Below are 17,163 nucleotides of genomic sequence, written 5' to 3' on the forward strand. Positions count from 1 at the left end.
GCCTTGTGCCACCAGGGAGGCTCCTACATTGCTTCTTTTTGAGGTACAGTAAGACAGTCTGCCTTCCAGCACCTTAGAATCTGACATGGGAAATAAAGGCATACCCTAATAGGCAGTATGAGAGGATTTGTTCAGAGAATTCTGACAAAATCTAATGTTTTTGTTGTTGGAGGAATAGACCTTGAAGTAAAGTGTTAAGAAGGACAGCTGAAAGACTTACAGTAATGAAGTGAGTGATGTGAGCAGATGAAAGTGAATAAATGAAACAACCAAAAGCATAGAAGCATTTTAGTCCTTCAAAGGTGCAGGGAGTCCAAGTTCCCTAAAAAACTACAATGCTATAGTAAAGGTAAATTTGGTAGTGGAACTAAATGAACAATATCAATATATGGATAGAATTTTTTTAAGCTGGGTGTTCCCTGGTGGCTCAGGGGTTAAGGCAGCGCTATCAAGCTACCACCAGTCCCCCAGCCTGGGGGCTGACACACTTGGGCAGCAGACCTCTCCTGTCTCCCCTGCTGCTCCCCTCAGCAGTGGATTTCAGTAGATCCTCTTGCCCTGCTCCCCACTCTATCTCTGGTGACTCCTCACTCCCCACACCTCCTGCCTACACCCCAGTTCTTGTGTGCATTAAGTAAAAAAATCTTTTAAAAAGAATTTTTGTTAAACTATGTATGGTGATCAAGCAATGTTAAAAAAAAATGCCTTTGTTCATTCACCGGGGTTTGTAACGCAACATCTCTGTTGACAGTACCCTGGTGCCAAGCGTTCTTTAAACCTCTGTTGTCACAGTCTTGTTCAGGCTGAGCTCTCAGGGAGGGAGGGCGGGTTCCTAAGCACCGTTTCTTCATGTAGAGTCATTGCCCTGTTGAGACCTCAGTACCGGGTGTGGTTCAAGACTGATTTTGCCGCCACCTGCCGGCAGAGGGAGACCTGCTCCCTCCAATGCTGTGCTTGTGGGTAGGCAGAGGCCTCCTCTCCTTTCTCACGTCCTGGAATGGCGCAGGGTGGAGGTCTTAAACTGCACCTCTGCCCAGCTGTCTTCATTTTATCACCTGCCCTCTCCACGTGAGAATTAGCACCATCTGAGTTTTATGTGAAGATATTTTAAAGTATGCAATATAGTATATGATTTAAAACGTTAATACTGGGGCCTCCCTGCTGGCGCAAGGAGGCACTATGAAGCAATCTGCAGTCTCTGCAGCACGAGTTCCATCCCCGGCCGGCCAGGGAGCTACCCACAAGGCGCAGCAGACCTCTCCTCTCGCCCGCTGCTCCCCTCAGCAGTGCTTTCGATCTGTCTGCCTGTTCTGCTCCCCGCTCTGTCTCTGGTGGGTCCTCTCACCACCCCTGCATCTCTGGACTGTACCCCAACTCTTGTATGCATAAATAAATAAATCTTTAAAAGAAAATAAAATGTTGATACTTATTTAATCCTTTTAATATTTAAAGTTTTATTTACAATTGAATTCCTTAAATATTTAAAATAATTAAAGTTAAAAATTATTTAAAAGTTAACATACTGGCAGGGAAAATATTCAACAGGTTGAGTTTCAAATCCCAGCTCCCATCAATATCATTTTATAAAAGAAGGATCATTTCAAGATTTTTCCCACATAGCCACAAGGAAGGAAGATAGGCTATAATCTCACAATCAAAAGATGGAATAATTTCTGCTTTATGAAAAATGCATTGCATTCTTATTTTTCCAGTTTTGCTGAGGACCAGTGAAAACATCACCATAAGGACTGGGATCCTCATTTCTTTTTTTTTTTTTCCTTTAAAGATTTATCCATTTATGCATATAAGAACTGGGGCACAGGGGGAGGGATTCATGAGAGACAGTGGAAAACAGAACAGGCAGACTGACTGAAATACACTGCTGAAGGGAGCAGCAGGTGAGACAGGAGAGGTCTGCTGTGTCATGTGGCTTGCTCCCTGGCTGGCTGGGGATAGAACTCGTGCTGCAGAGGCCATGGACAGCTTCACAGTGCTGTGCTTAACCCTGTGCGCCACCAGGGAGGCCTGGGATCCTCATTTCTTACACCAGCATTTGAGAACCGTCTTGTATTTTGAACATTGTAATAAAATAGTTACCCTCTAGTTTGAATCCAGCATTAGTAGTGCTGACCAAGTCACAGTTTTTTAAGAGGTTTTGATGGGTGGTAAGTGTGTGTATGTCCTGGAGTCCCAGAAACGTGCATTAGTGACCTGTGAGTGGTCAAAGGGATCTATACGTGCAGGTGCCCCCCTGGCAGAGCAGAGGTGGGAGATAGCAGCATACATGATCCTTTCCCTTGACTGTCCGGTGACTAGGCGCCTACCAGCCAAGTTGGTTCTTGGCTTTGGATTTGTATTCCAAGCCTTGCTTTTAGCTACCCTGCTAGACTTCTCCGTGTTACAGTGGAAATGGTAATGCCACACCCTTTCCTGCTGTGCTGAGAAGGAAGCCAGAGGGGAGCCAGAAGGCCCTAGATAGAAGCTCTTATGTGGAAAGAATGCCAGGAATGGAGACTGGGAACTGTAAAGGCAAACTCTGCAGAAAACTCCTCCATCTGGTCTTCTTTTTCTTTTACTCTGAACCTGATAGAGATAGTTGAGGGGAAGGGGGTAGAACTTGCTGATTTCAACCTAGATAATCTCTCCACACTACCCAGCAGCTACCATTTACCTGTTAGAGCCCCTATCTAAAATCATTTTGGTGGAGAGATTTTGCGAGTATCATCTCCTGCCACTGAAGTCTTTGATTTAGACTTACAGCTCCTCTTTCGCTAATGACCCAGAAAGCTACTTTGTTGTCCCTTTGTTCCTTACCATTTGATTTTTGACATGTAGGTTTTCCTTGGCCTCATATCTTGCCTTATGGACTCCCCTCCTTTCTCAAAAAAACTTTGGATCCCAGCTGAGTTTCCCCAGCATGAGATGACCAAAAGGCACGGAATAGAGGCCAACCAGCAGAAGGCCAGGCAGAGCAGGAACTCCAGAGAAACCGCCCGCATCAGTCATAAGAAGCTGTCCACAGAGGCCGAGGTCAGGAGCAGCCTCCGCACAGACATTAATTATTCCTCACTGTCTCTTGGGGCTTGATCCAGATTGGTTTGCATTGTCATATCTTGCTACCTATCTGTCTCCCACACTGGAGTCTAAGTGCCTTCAGGGCTGGCTTATATCTAATGCTTTTCTCCCACAAAGTGAATTCTACATAGTGGTCAACTGACTGACATTGGTGGGACCCCTCTTCCCTGGAGATTTAACAGTGGGCTCACAGAACTCCAGAGAAGGAAAAGATGCCAGCGGCCAGGAGAATGAGTGACCGGTCGAGGCAGGGCGACTGGTCGAGGCAGCCTGGAGACCTTGACTTCTGTCAGTTCCCTGATGTACTGCTCTTTCCCACCACCGGGCCTTTGGCTCACGACTTTGTGTGGCTGGGGCAGCACAAAGGTGAAAGTAGCTATTGACAGCTTCCACTCCATGCTTGTAATTCTGGTGAAGAAATTCCAGGGCCGCCTCTGTTCCTCCAAAGCCCACTCCATTCTCCCCACCCCACTGCCCAGTCATTGGAGGGTCTTTTCTGTTCTGAGCTTTTGCTCACAACACCCCCCACATTCTTCTCCCTGACACTGATTTGATTCATAGCTGACTCTGTTCCAGGAAGAACTTCATAAAGCCTGGTGGTGATTAGGAGAGATGATGGGTAGTGGCTTTTCTTCACAGCCACAGCCGGGGGACCCCCTCACCCAGCACTTCTTCCCGGCACCCCAAGCCAGGCTGGTGCTTCTGACAGGCTCCACTCTACTGGTGCTTGTGTAGTCAGCATCACAACAGGTCAGATAAACCCAGGTCTTGGGATGAGGCCTTGCCCTGTTCATCAAAACTGCCTGCTAGATTTTATCTCAATTCAGATTCTGCTTTTTCTCCAACTGATTGCATCATCCCGGACCTCAAGACTTTACAGTTAAATCTCAAATAGGAGCCTGAAGAGCAAGCAGTCAATTTCTGAAGAATGCTTTAATAGGAGAGTTGCAAGGGTAGAGAATGGGGGAGGGCACATATTTTCAACAATTTTTTTTTTTTTATCTTGGGGAGTGGTGCTTTTGAAAATTCATATGAAAAAGATGAGTCCCCCTATCCTCCCAAATTTCAAGGGGCATTTAAATTTAAGTTCTCTTTTTCTTAATGTCAGAGAAGCTTTGAGACAGCCCTTATTCACTCTCCAAGGTTTTATCATGTTTTCAGTCTATTTCTGAGACAACCACGTCAACACCTACAGTGGCGTGGCATCTTTACAAGGCAGCTCATTTGCCTAAAATGTCTGGGAAATCACATCCAAAGAAATTGCTAAGAGCATTTTCTTCAGGTACAAAAAAGTGCCATTTATTCACCCAGAACTTGGGTTTCTTTGAGAATTGAGTGTCCCTTTTAAGACTTAAAAGGCTGCTTTTATCTGGTGAAATTTCATCCCAGCTGGAGCTGTGGGATGGCTGATCTGGAGCCCTGTTGAATTGACAGCCAGCCACATGCAAGAGCGCAGTGCTTTTGGTCTCCTGCTTTGTGGACAGGAAATACAGGCTAACCCACAGGATTTACCCACAGGGTAAATCCAGGAAAATCTACCCAAATGCCTTGTGCTAATAGTTTAATGAATTCTCCCTCCAGCACTTTCTGACGGGGCATGGGGATTTTCTCCAGGGTCAGCACACTTCAGGAGAGAATGTGTCATCCAGGTGCATGTGTTCTTGGTTGTCCTTTACCTGTTGTCTCCTCATGTCACATATAGCCAAGGAAGCAGATGACAGGTTCCTCTATTATATGGGGAATTACCAAGTGGTTGCCTAGCAACCTACACAGCGCAATCAACATGGTCTCTGTTGTGGAATGCAGAGTGGTTGGCTTGCCTTTCAAGAATGATTGTATTTGCATATTTCTTTTTGGGTTTGAAAAAAAAATAGGTATGTTTTCCTGGATTTGATGATATTAAATTGGCCTTTTGTATTACTTTACCCCAATATGCCGCTTATAGTAGCCCATTATGGTAAAAAAATGACAATTATCTAATCAAATCATTAATACGGCAATTGCTTCCATTAAATTCAATTCAGTGAGCATCTTCTAGGTGCCAGAAACGATGCTGGACACTGTCAGGAGTTATGAGGATGAAAAAGTATGGTCCCTGGCCTCAGGGAACATGTATGTTTAATAGGTTTATGAATCCTTCACTTACACATGTGAAACATAACTATGATTTGTATGTAAAATGAAAATATCTTTACTTAAAAGGGTTCCTTTGTGTTTGATCAAAGAATTTTTCACTTTTATTTAGGTTCCTGCTTTTACAGCATACAGCTGCAATCAGTTTTAAAAGCTGCAATCAGTTCAAAATCACTTTTAAGACATAGCTCTTATTAGAGTCTCAGTAATTAGCAGCTCTGAGCCCACTCTTGGTGGAGGACGACGCTGCTAGTGTTGTCGGGAGGATGGTGCTACCCTGTGTCTGAACTGCAGTCTTTCTGCATAATTGCTGCTGAGGCGTTCACAGCCTCCCCGCCTCTGTTTTACACATTCCAGTTTAAAGTCCCTTGCCTTTCTTTGTCTACTTTGCAGCAGTGCCATCAGCTTCTCGCTGCTTAAGGAGGGACTTGGGAATGTTCCAGAGCTTGCATTAGAGAGTCCTGGATCACTGGAGCTAACTTCTTTCCCATGGGGGAGACTTTGCTGCACAGAGCCTGGGATTCAACTGGCCCCTCTCCCTGTCGTTGATTTGTCTATGGGTTGGTATGGCATCTTTTCTTCCTCGGGAAGGTGCCAGGGCATGGTGTGCAGTCACTGACCCTGACAGCACTGGTGCACAGTCCTGTGCAAATCACTCCATGTCATTCCTAAGTGTGCTAGACCCACATCAGGGAATCCACAGAGGAAAGAGCATACTCTGTGGGTTGTGCTGCCACAGCACTAGAATTCTCCTCTGCCACCTTTTATTGGCACACTTTGGTTTCCCTACTTGCCTTCCCAGAATCCAGGGCAGGATGTACATCTTGCTCATTTTCTCAACCATCTAGTTCCCTCAACTGCTGGCCATTCTCCAGAAATCATTCAGAACTTCAGTCTTCTTGTAGAGTACCTGACCTTTGCATCCAGACCGGAAATCAGGCAGAAGGAAGGGGACAAGGGAGAAGGGGCTGGGGGAGACCAGATACTGTATAGGGGGTCTCCTGGCACTTCCTCCTTTCATCCTCATAGCAACTTGTACCTAGCGCCTCCTGTTCCTTCCACAGTGACACTCAAGGGGCGCTGAGGCATACCACTCCAGTAAGCATGGACATGCGCTGTTCTCTCAAGCCAGCTTTTCACTTACGATCAAACCAGCTGATATTTACTGTTGACTGTGGACCTGCTAAGGGTCAAGGACACAGTAAAGAATAAGACACAGCTTCAAACCCTCAGAAATTCACAGTTCAGTTTGGATAAGTGCTGTAATGAAGACGTGGGAACACAGAAGATCAGTGAATTCAGGTAAAGAGCAGGGGTCAGGATAAGATATGTAGAAAGCCATTTAAACTCCATACCAGAGGTTGGCAGTCAAGGGAGGCCTCTCTGTTTACCTTTTAAAATGGGCCTAGGGCAGAAAATCTATTTCCCTTTGATGCTGGGAAATCCTTTATTGCTGTAATCGAAATCCCTTATGCTGCCATTTATCCCATATTTCCTCTCATTCCAACTCAGCTGAAATAGCAAAAATCTTTGCCTAATAACCTAGCCACTCAGAAGCCTTTAGCAAATCATAGCTAGTGCTCCGCTCTGACATCAGAAAAGAGCTGCTTATTTTCCTCCCACCTCAAAACCCTCGAGCTAGACTTCTCTAGCTGTTGACCTAGGAACGGTTTCTTCTAGCCCGCCCTCCAGAAGGGTTGGGGGAAGTGGGGCAGCCAGCTCTGGGGGGGTGGGGAGGGGGCAGAGCTGGAGAGGGCTGTCCAAGTTTACTGCACTCAAAGCATCTCATGCCACCTTCACTAAAGACCGGATTTCTGAAATTGGATGGTGTGTGGAAGAGAACAGGGGCTGTGTTTCCCCACACTCCACTACTAGATTTCTCCAGCCCAGAGGTAGCAGTGAGGTCATGTTGACATCCAAACCTACATTTCATCGGCTCTGAGCCCATACCCAAGGTCTGTAGCACTTTCTACTCATCCCCTTCCCCCTTCAGCTCTTCCTGAGTTGTTTCTAGGAGGCCCCTGTGGTAGCTCCTGTAGTTTGTGGGGCGATCCACCCAGCTCTTCCACCGCCGTGTCCTCGTCGGTCTACTGTCACGGCCTCTTGAAAGGGGCACCTCACCAGCACACGTGCTCTCTGCAGCCACCGCACCTATTGCTGAGCACACACTTCTTTCCTGGGGCCTTTAAGGCAGCAATTTACCAAAGTGGCGGGGAGAGGTGGGGACAAAGAGCTTTTCATGAGTTGGCTGCACTCAGCCAGGCTGCATTCCAACTGCTGTATCTCTAGTTGCTCAAAGGCTGACATCATTACTCCCCTCTGTTTATCACCCTGGCTCTTCCCTCGCCAAGGCAGGAGATGGGTCTCTGAGACCAGGATGGGACATAACAACTCGTCAGTTCCTTCCATTACACGCTTTCTCCCCAAGGGCCTCTGTACCCAAACAAAACAACTCCCAGAAAAACAAAACAAAACCCAAACCCTTCCACTTCAGTGAAAAATAACAAAAGTATGCCGCTCGATGCAGATCAATGCTAACATGGGGGGCGGGCGGGGGCAGAAGGGGAAGAGTGGGGGTCTGCAAACTCCATCTCATAGTTCATACGAAGGGGGAGGGTTGAGGATGTTTCCAACCTCTTGTTACAGGGATATAAAGTGTCGGGCCTCCCCTGGTGGCACAGCGGTTGAGCGCTGGACTGCGAGGCTGCCTGCAGCCTCTGCAGCGTCGGTTCGATCCCTGACCACTGGCGAGGATCCCACATGGCGCGCAGACCTCTCCTGCCGCCTGCTGCTCCCCTCAGCAGTGTATTTCAGTCCATCTGCCTGTTCTGTTCCCCGCTCTGGCTCTGGTGAATTCTTTCACCCTCCGGCGCTTCTGACTGTACCCAGTGCTTGAATAAATAAATAAGATTTATTAAAAAAAATAAAATAAAGTGTAAATATTTCCAACTCATAAGCAACCTGTGAGAATGCCATTTTAAGAGACATGAGCAATGGTTGCAGTCCAAAACTTTAGGTTGTTAACATTGTGTTTTTCAAACGGGCTTCTTGCTGTATAAGAATTTTTTCTGCACACTGTCAGGAAACATCCATCCCTCCCCGGCCCACTCCCACAAGACCAACCAGCACAAAACCTACTATTTAGAACCAGACAATGGAAAAGAAAAAAAATGAAATGAACTTGCCCTAAAAGTAGCTACACCGCCGGCGCAGCCCTGAGGGTGGCATTGAAGGTCTCAGTCAAATCCAGGCTCTGTCACTAACAAGCCCAAGTGCCTGAAGCGGGTCCCTTTACCGCTCTGAGCTGCTATTTCTCGTTTCTGAAATGGAGCCACGATCACATCTGCCCTCTCTCCAGGTCGTGAGAATGGAATGAGATAATGTGGGTGAAAGTGCTTTGAGAACTGTTGTTCCCTGACGCAGGCTGGAAGAAGTCGTGGCAGCTCACTCACAGCCACGTGCCGATCTCTAGGCCAGGGTCTTTCCCGGAGGTGGCTCTCTGCCCACACGTCATGTGTTTCTGGAACAAATGTCAAGTCTGGAACTGACAGAATCCATCCTGTTCTGTCGCCTAGTCTTGAGGCACAGCAGGGGACACTCCAGTCTGGTGAGGCCAGTCCTACAGCCAGACAGAAGGGCTGTGACTGTGATTCAATGAACGTGTGTGCGTTCACTGAGCATCAGACCCCTCCTCCCTCAGAGCCTGACTCCTCCAAGCTACTTTTCCTCTTAGAATCAACAATAGCCGCCAACAATATCCTTCCTGTAAGCGCACTGGTGATGCAGCATGTCTGAAAAGAATATTGTACTGTAATCTCTGGGGTTTTTTCTCACATCACAGATACTCATCAAGTTTTGAAGCTGGTATTTTTTTTTTTATCTTTCCAGAAGAATCCACATATGCAGGAAGTGACAAACACCAGCTAAAGTGGGCAAAGCAGACTCTCTGCCTCTGTCGACCTATTCACCATTGCCATGAAGATTTATTATGGTGAAAAATGCAATGCTCTATTGTGTCATAGCCTTGGAAAGCCTGGCCTGTGTCTCTAAATGGTCGTGATGTTGACTAAAATGTTTTCTTGGTGTGACTGCCCTCTACCAAAGAGCCAACTCCCTGCAGCGAAGCCTTCTCTTAATCCTGGTATCCTTCACCCAACTCCCCATATTTAGCCAAATCCATGAACCTAAATTAACCTCTCTATATTGGATGATTATTGGAATTACATTTGTCCGTGGACTGACTTTTTTTTTTTAAAGATTTGCCTTGCTCTGATGTTGACAGACTCTGCTGATACAGAATCATGTCCCATTATCTGCCATTTCCCACTCTGTAACCCTCTAGGGTATCATGCTCACTTGCATGGTCAAAGTTGGATCATAGGCATGTTCTGGTTCAGTGGGAGGGGAAATGAGTGTGCATGAGTCAGACCCACTATCCTAAATCATAAGCCTGGACATCTTTTCTGTTCATATAGTACAAATTTAGTCACAGTCATAGCTAGCTGCAAGGGATGATGGGAAATGCCATCCTCTGCTGGGCAGCCAAGGACCCAACCACAAATTTGTTCCTGTGGAAGAAGGGGAGGAAGACTCTTCGTAATACTGATAGTCTCTATATCAAAAACCCATCTGAATGAACCATCCCGGTTGGTAGTTTATCCTAGAGACGGCTAAGGGAGCTTTTGTTTGTCAGCTGGAGATAAATTTGGACAATTATGGCACAGGCTTTGTACTTCCATTCAGGAAAGTCTTCCTTCTACGGTGGCCTCTCACCTCAACAGACTTAAGATAAGCCCTTTTGGGTTTAAAGACAGTGGTAGCTAGCTATTGTCTCTCATCATTCAGAATCCTTTCACCTGTCTTTCTGTAGCTGTAACTGATTTTTCTCTTGGGAACCCCCATTTTACCATCCTTCCTGTCCTGCACACAGAGCTGTCTCTACTCCCAGGGCTAAAGGTAGGTGGACATGTGACTACAGCCTGGCTAGGTAGGCCATCCCCTTCCCAGGTTCTGATGCCCTGCTTATTGACAGACCCATACCAAATCAGAGCCAAGGAAGTGTAATGAGACTTTGGCTGAAACTATAGAGAGCAAAATACTGCATACTTTTCTTCCATAGTTCTAAAACTGGGAAGATACTGGACTGGAGCTCTGGCCATCTTGTTTATACAGGAAGTGCAGAACAACGTGAAGTAGTGCAGAACCAAGAAATACCGATAAAGCCAAGTCCTGGTGATGGTGAGTCCAGGTACGCCTGAGCCAGCACTGTGCCTGAATCTTAGGTTTTCTACACAAGATGGTGTTCATTCCCCCAACCCCTCTTAAGTCATTTAGAATTGAATTTTCTGTCAGTACAACCAAGAAACACAAAGGCCATCTTGGCCCCTCATGGGTGGAGTGAAAATCCCCTTGGGATATGTGCCCAGCACTGACCCTGGATCTCCTTGGAGTCATTGAATGGCACCCCTCCTAGCCCGTGGTTCTCAACAGGGCTGATTTTGCTCCCCGGACATTTGGCAATGTCAGAGGGGGTTTTGATGGTCATGATGGAAGAGGAGAGGGAGGGGATGCCATAGGCGTCTTGTGGAGAGAGGCCAGGCATGGATCTCACATCCTACAAAACACAGAGCAGCCCCCGGCAAGAATTATCCTGCCCCAATGTCCTTGTGCTGAAGTTGAGAAGGTGACCCCAGATGCTCTGGAGTTGCTCCCCCACGTAAGCATGCTGGGAGAAACTGAGGCTCCCTGGTAGGGCTGTCTTCACACTTGGGAAGACTTCCTGACACCCTCCTGAGCTTGTCATTCAGGCAAAGGAACAGCAACTCATTCATGACTAAGCTCTTCGGGAAAGTGACCCGGGTGCTGTCACTGCGTGTGGGGGTTGTGACAGCTTCTTGGCACCAGGGTCTAGGAGAGAGACATGGGTGGTGACAGGGATTTTATTTAGGGCCTAGCATCCATTAAGGAGTGTTAGGAGCCCTGTTCTCTGACAGACTGAAAAGCTAGGCTTCTTTAGGCCTGGAATACCACTGTCATCCTGTGCACAATAAATTCTTTTTACTGAGGGCTCTACTCTCTGGAGCCTTTGTGCTAGAGAAGGCAGATTTTTCTAGAAGCTCTCACTGGGGACTGCCCCTGCTTTCCAGGCTCACATGCCCACTGGCATTTCAGTCCAAGCCTCTGCTCTGCCAGGTCTTGGCCAAGAGCTTAGGGGAGGGGCAGGTATCAGACGCACAGCCTCCAGCTCATTCCAGGTCCTAGTGCCTTCTCTCCTGGGGCAGCTTTTTACAAAGCCTGACTCCTAAAAAAAGGACAGAGCTAGTTCCAAACTCTGCGCAAGGACGAGGAGAAGGGAGGTCCAGAGGGAGTCATTTTTCCCAGTAATCAGAAATAAGACAGGCAAGGGACTGATCATACAGCACCTCCAACATCTCTGGGGAATTTCAATTTTTTAAGCAATGCTCTCCCCTCCCCCCTTTGCCCTGCCCCTCCCTGACGTGCACAAAGCTTGCAGAGAGGAGAGAGGCGAGGATTGTTCTGGGCCTAGCAGTCTCCTCTCAGGTACTTCTCCTCCTACAAGGGCAGTGGTAGACCTCAGGCCTCGCCCCCGCCACCCCCAGGGTGAAGTCAGGACTCCACAACCGGGTGAAGAGTTCACAGGGCGTGGATGTTTGCATGGGGACAAGGAGTCCTTTTTCTTTCTTCTTTTTTTTTTTTTTCCTTTTTTTTTGTTGTTGTTGTTCTTGGTGTCATTTCCAGACAGTTAGGAAGGAGAAAAACAGTAAACATTCTTCCGTTCTGAAGGGAAGCTGGGAAGCTGAGAAGCAGTTTTCTTCAGGAACCTCTCTGTGGGTCAAGGCTCTGTCCTGGGGGTTGGGAGGTTGGGGGGGTAGTAGGTGGGGACTACGAGGCTCAACCTCCTTTGAGGAAGCTGGCCTTGCACCGGGTTGCCTTGAGTGTGGGATGTGGTCCATTCTGCCTGGCTCCGTCCCCTTGAACCCTTCAGCGAGGGAGGCCCGCGGGGCCAGGTACCAGCTGCTTCTCCTCGGGCTCAGGTGTGGTGGTTTTATACTGCAGACGCCACCATCTCCTTTTAGAGATTGAAAGAGTCCAGGCAGGGGTGTGAAATGACACTTTCATCTTCCTGCAGAGAGGGCTTCCGCCTCCTGCCCTAGTTAAGGGGCTGCAGGCTTCCAGCGACTGGGGGACTGGGGCGTGTTATGCTTTTGTCTGTGTTCCCACCTGAACGCCCCCTCCCCGTCTGCTGGTTGCTTGCAGACTAAGTGGGAGAGATGGGAGGCTGGGCACTACGGCAAGTCTCGTCCTCGGCTGTCAGCTCCCTGGGCCAGATGGTAAACACTGTTTCCTGAATTCCTCAAAGGCGCCATCTCTGAGGTTTTCTCCTGAGATTTCCATCTCCATTCGAGGCAGTGACTTTTAGCCTGATTATCAGCACCAACTGCTTCCAGCTCAGGTCCCTTTGCCCCAGTAGGAGGCGCTACGGGTCTTAAAATGACCCAGGCCGGCCCTCTCTCCCCCCAAGGCCCTTGGTGAGCCCCTGCCCTAATTCCAGGGCAGCCCCTCTTCTTGCCACCCACCCATACCTTCCCCGCCCTGGTTCTTCATAGCTCCTGGAAGGCCCCACTGCGAGGCTCGAGACGGCGCTGGTAGGGTTCCTGACCCCATTGGGAGTGGAACTCGCAACAGGGCTTTACTCTCTGATTTTTCTTCCTTAACTTCCCAGTCTCCACATTCTGATTCATTATGCTGCTGACTGCGCAGGGGCCCAAAGGCCCTGAAGCTGGCCCACCATTACTCCTTTTGTACTTAGTGCTCCTGGGAGTCTGTCTTGGTCGTTCAACCCTCCCGACAGTCACTCATCGTGTGGCTCCTCCCGCCCTGCCTCTAGCCACCTGCTGCCGCAGAAGGGATGGTGCTCAACCTCAGAGATTGGTCCTTATTTTGGATGTGAATGTTGAGAAAGACAGGTTGACGTTCTGACCTCCCCTCTTCCCCTCCCCCCCTTACCTAGAATGTGGTCCCCTCTGGAGCAGCATCTCTACAGATATAGCCAGGAGCCGTGCTGGATGACAGTGATCCTGAATCCCAGCGACTGGTGTCCAGGTAAGGAGAGGGACAGCAGATAGCCGGGGGAGAAGGCCATGTGAAGAGTGGGCAGTTTGTGATGCTGCCACAGCGAGGAGCATGGGGCCAGCAGAAGCCAGAAGAGGCAGAATCCCCTAGAGCCTTCATCAGGCTGTGATGCTCCTGACGCCTTGATGTCAGACTTGGCGGTTGCTTTAAGCCACCCCATTTGTGGTACTGTTAGGCAGCCCTAAAAGAACAAAGTCATAGAGACATGGTGACCACCCCCCCCCCCCATTCTTGCTAGTCACTCATCCTGGTGGAAGACGGCTGCCAGGTCCTGGGGCAACTCAGGCAGACCTGTGGAGAGATCCCCAGGGCTAGGAACTGAACCTCCTGTTCACAGCTGGCACCAGCTTGCCCCCATGTGAGTAGACTCCCATGGCCCCAGTCAAGCCTTCAGATGATGGCTGCCCTGGTCAGCACGTGACTGCTACCTTCTAAGAAACCATACCCCAACCTTGAGTCAAGCCACACCCCAGTTTATTATAGATCGTGAACTAATAAATGTTTATTATTATTTTAAGCTTCTAGGTATTGCAGTAATTCTGCTGTGTAGCCACAGATAACTAGGACTAATGTCTCGCATACTAAAGCCTCAGTACAACCTGAAACACTTCATCATCCTCATACATCATTTGTAATGGTCAGGCCCCACGGCCATTCTCTCTGGGGATGGTTCCAGCAATGGACTCCAAGAACATTTGTAGTGAGCTCTGCCACTGACTCATTGCAGTGAGCATCTTCCACGTGCCAGGTGCTCTTAGGGGCGGGGATGATGGATGTGGACAGCCCTGTTCATGGCTGGTGGCCACACCTATTAGTAGACAGATAAGGTCAAGGAGGACTGTGTTCATATGCAGAGGCAGGAGGAGGAGGGGACTTTGAGACACCAAGAGAAGCCTTCAGTGGTGTCACCCTGCAGTGACAGGAAGAAGACCACGTTCAACGGTCTGTGAAAACAGTGGGAGGTAGAACTGGAACTAGGATCCAGATATCCTCTCCTGGCCTTGGAATGGTGCTTCCTGTGCTGCAGAGGCTAGTTCAGGGTCCAGAGTCTCTGCAGAGGCCACAGACTTGAATCCTGCTGGGACATGGTTCTTTGCACGTCTTTGTAGAACGCTGGGGGCCCAAAGTCCTAGGAACTGGTTTCAGCCCTGCCACCCTGGCTATGGCACTCCCTTTTCCTCTGAACCAAAACGCATCAGCAGCTCCCTCTGAAACGAGCACAAGCCTAAGGGTGAGAAACTTGGCCCTCACTTCCATCCCAGTCCTGAGCCTTGTTAGTGTGGTGTTTTTCTATAGAGGCTGGGGTCTACTGGGCCGGCCCTCCCAAGCTCGATTTGCATACCTTATGGATGAGAGCAGCCCCACTTCAGGAGAGTAAGATTTAAGAACCGGCTTGAGGGCACTGCTCATGGGCCAAAGAGCTGGGGCTCTAGCATAAAGAGCCTCGTGTCCACCTGCCTCTCATGGCCACAGAGGGTGACATGGATATTCAGTCTGGGGTGAAAGTCTGTGCCCCAGGAATGGGGATTTCCTCGTGCTTCCAGGGATTCCCCGGGGCATAGGGTGAGCTGGGTAGACACTGTGAGCAGTGTGGCCACATGGAGTGGATGTTGAAGAGAATGGAGTCTGATGTCAAACTGCCCAGGTTTGGAACCCAGCTCCCCCTTATGCTCCGAGTCTCAGACTCCTCGTCTGCCAAATAGGGTTAAAAACATGGACATTCTTGGATCGATAGTAAGATTCATGAGATAAATGCATGTGACGTTCATGGCAAGATCATTATTTTTTTTTTCTATTAATGTTATTGTTAACGTTTCTCTCCCTCCATGGTTCCTGGATTCTTATCCGATCAATATTTGCAAAGGAACAAATTTAAATGAAATAGGTGCATAGTCAGAGACGGATGGCAGGGAAATTTGTGGTTGGAAGATTGTTTTCTGGTTTTTGGAGGGTTTCTTTTCCAACTCTAAGACAGTTCCCTGTGTGAGGTGACGAGTGTGATTAATTGAAATCAATTCCTCTCCATGAATGAGGCAAGTTGCGAGTCATCCTGTGGCGTCCAACCAGATGGTGCAGTTACCCGTTGTGTCCACGAGATGTCGCTATCAATCACGCTTTGATTCCTTGCACCCGAACCAAGATACCTGGCATGGACTCATGAACTCCCATTCAGAGAGGAGACGTTGCCAGGGGCTCAGCGTTTTTCAGCAGCAGCCTTTGATCACTACATCACTACACTGTGTGGTGGGGGAGGAGGGACTCTGGTGATCAGGGGTGACTCAGCCTGGGTGACTCAGCCTAGGTGACCCAAGTGCAGAGATGGAGGAGTGTCAGGGTCCACTGGCTCCCAATTAGGTGTGCAAACCCCTTGTGTCCTGTTGTGTGTGTGTCAGAGATTTAGTGGGGACGGAGTGGAGCCTGGCCTCCTGGTCCCTAGGGACGGCCACCTCAGGGAATGTGGTTTGCGGAAGGGAGTCCTAGGTGACACTGGAGGCCCCCGGCTGTTTCCCAGGAAGCCGAGTCCTGGTGGTGGCAGCCAGCTCTCGGGTCTCCGGGCTGACTGCTGAGGACTGTTGTTTTCAGGGCAGGAATAGAATTAGCAACCTCACCAGTACCTGAGAAGGTGCTGGGAGAGCTAGTTCCTCAGGGGAAGGCTTGGTCCTCACCCCTGCTCCTGAGCTGCAGCGCTCTCTGGCTCTTGGGGAGATTGAGCCATGTCTCATGTGGGGAAGGAGACTGCCAGCCATTGCTAATTTCTCTACCCAGTGCCATTTTTACCTACTGTGATGTTGGACTTGGGATGAAGCCCTGGCATGCAAGGAGCTAAGCCTCTGCTGCCTCACCTGTACAAAGGCAGGGGAGTCCTGAGGGCCAAGCACATGTCTGGAGAGGGTTCAAGTGTGGATGTAGTAGATGCCCAGGGAGCTCTTTCCCAAGTCTCCTTAGAATTCTCAGAACTTTCTGGAAGGGGCCAGCATGGCCTGTCCTAAGACACAGGTCTTTCTTTTCTGATGAGGAGGATTTCCGTGATTTCTTTCCTTTCACACTTCCTTTTGCCATGATCTCCATTTGGCAGTGGAGCCATCTGCCCCAGGGCTCCAGCCGGCCTAGGGGGGCCTGCCGCAGGGAAGTTGGCACAGCCAGCAGAGTTCAGCAATGCCATAGAAAGCAGACGTTTCCTCCCCTGGGAGAGCATCTGGGAGAGGTGGTGCTTCTCTGAGCTGCCTCTGCACCCAGGCGGTCATCAGTCATCGTGGAGAGGCCCAGGGGTTAGGGTGCAGGCTTCTCACCTCCCATTAGTCAGGGGAAGCTTCTGGGCAGGCTGGACCCCACTCCCACTGAGATGGTAAATAGCAGGAGGGAGGAGAATGAATATGGAGCTGCAGTTTTGGGGGTTTTTTTTGGAAAGCTCTTGGGGGTTGGGAGAGGACAGGCAGCGCCAGTCTGGTTGTGTTTATTTTTATTGCTTTTTAAAAAAATCACGTGAGTGATCAATGTTCATTGAAAAAATATAGAAAACACAGAAAAGCCAAAAGAAGACAACAAAAATCATCTGTTCACATCTTGGCAAATGTCCTTGTTCCGTGCTTGCAAAGAGAATACTTTTGTTCATTAATAAAATGCTCTCTTAGTGAGCATAGCTCTAAAACCTGCTTTTTTTTCTTCTTCTTTGTAATAGAACAATATTCGAGAACATCGTTGCAGGCCAGCAGATAAGCGTGCTCACTCCCGTGATGTTGTTGGCTCCATGGTGAGGTCCGGTTGTTGGAAATTTTATGGTCACCTGCCTCCCTTTCCTCA

At 48.8% G+C, this 17,163-nt stretch overlaps 1 long non-coding RNA gene across 14 annotated transcripts in view; it reads left to right on the forward strand.

Moving 5' to 3' along the window:
* Positions 1-17,163, forward strand: part of LOC119239338 (uncharacterized) — a 42,417-nt gene that overhangs the window by 1,772 nt on the left and 23,482 nt on the right. For 4 of the 14 annotated variants that reach the window (XR_008550500.1, XR_005123818.2, XR_005123810.2 and 1 more), the window contains exons 2-5: positions 9,097-9,349; positions 10,328-10,456; positions 13,241-13,332; positions 17,042-17,113. This is a non-coding gene — a long non-coding RNA (uncharacterized LOC119239338). Of the gene's footprint in view, positions 1-5,681; positions 5,769-6,272; positions 6,511-9,096; positions 9,350-10,327; positions 10,457-13,240; positions 13,333-17,041; positions 17,114-17,163 lie in introns of those variants that run through there. The other 10 variants (XR_008550498.1, XR_005123812.2, XR_008550499.1 and 7 more) reach the window with 10 other exon arrangements.

This window comes from Talpa occidentalis, unplaced genomic scaffold (genome assembly GCF_014898055.3).
Source record: "Talpa occidentalis isolate TD23 unplaced genomic scaffold, MPIMG_talOcc4v2.1 talOcc4.11, whole genome shotgun sequence".
In the NCBI taxonomy this organism is placed as follows: Eukaryota; Metazoa; Chordata; class Mammalia; order Eulipotyphla; family Talpidae; genus Talpa; species Talpa occidentalis.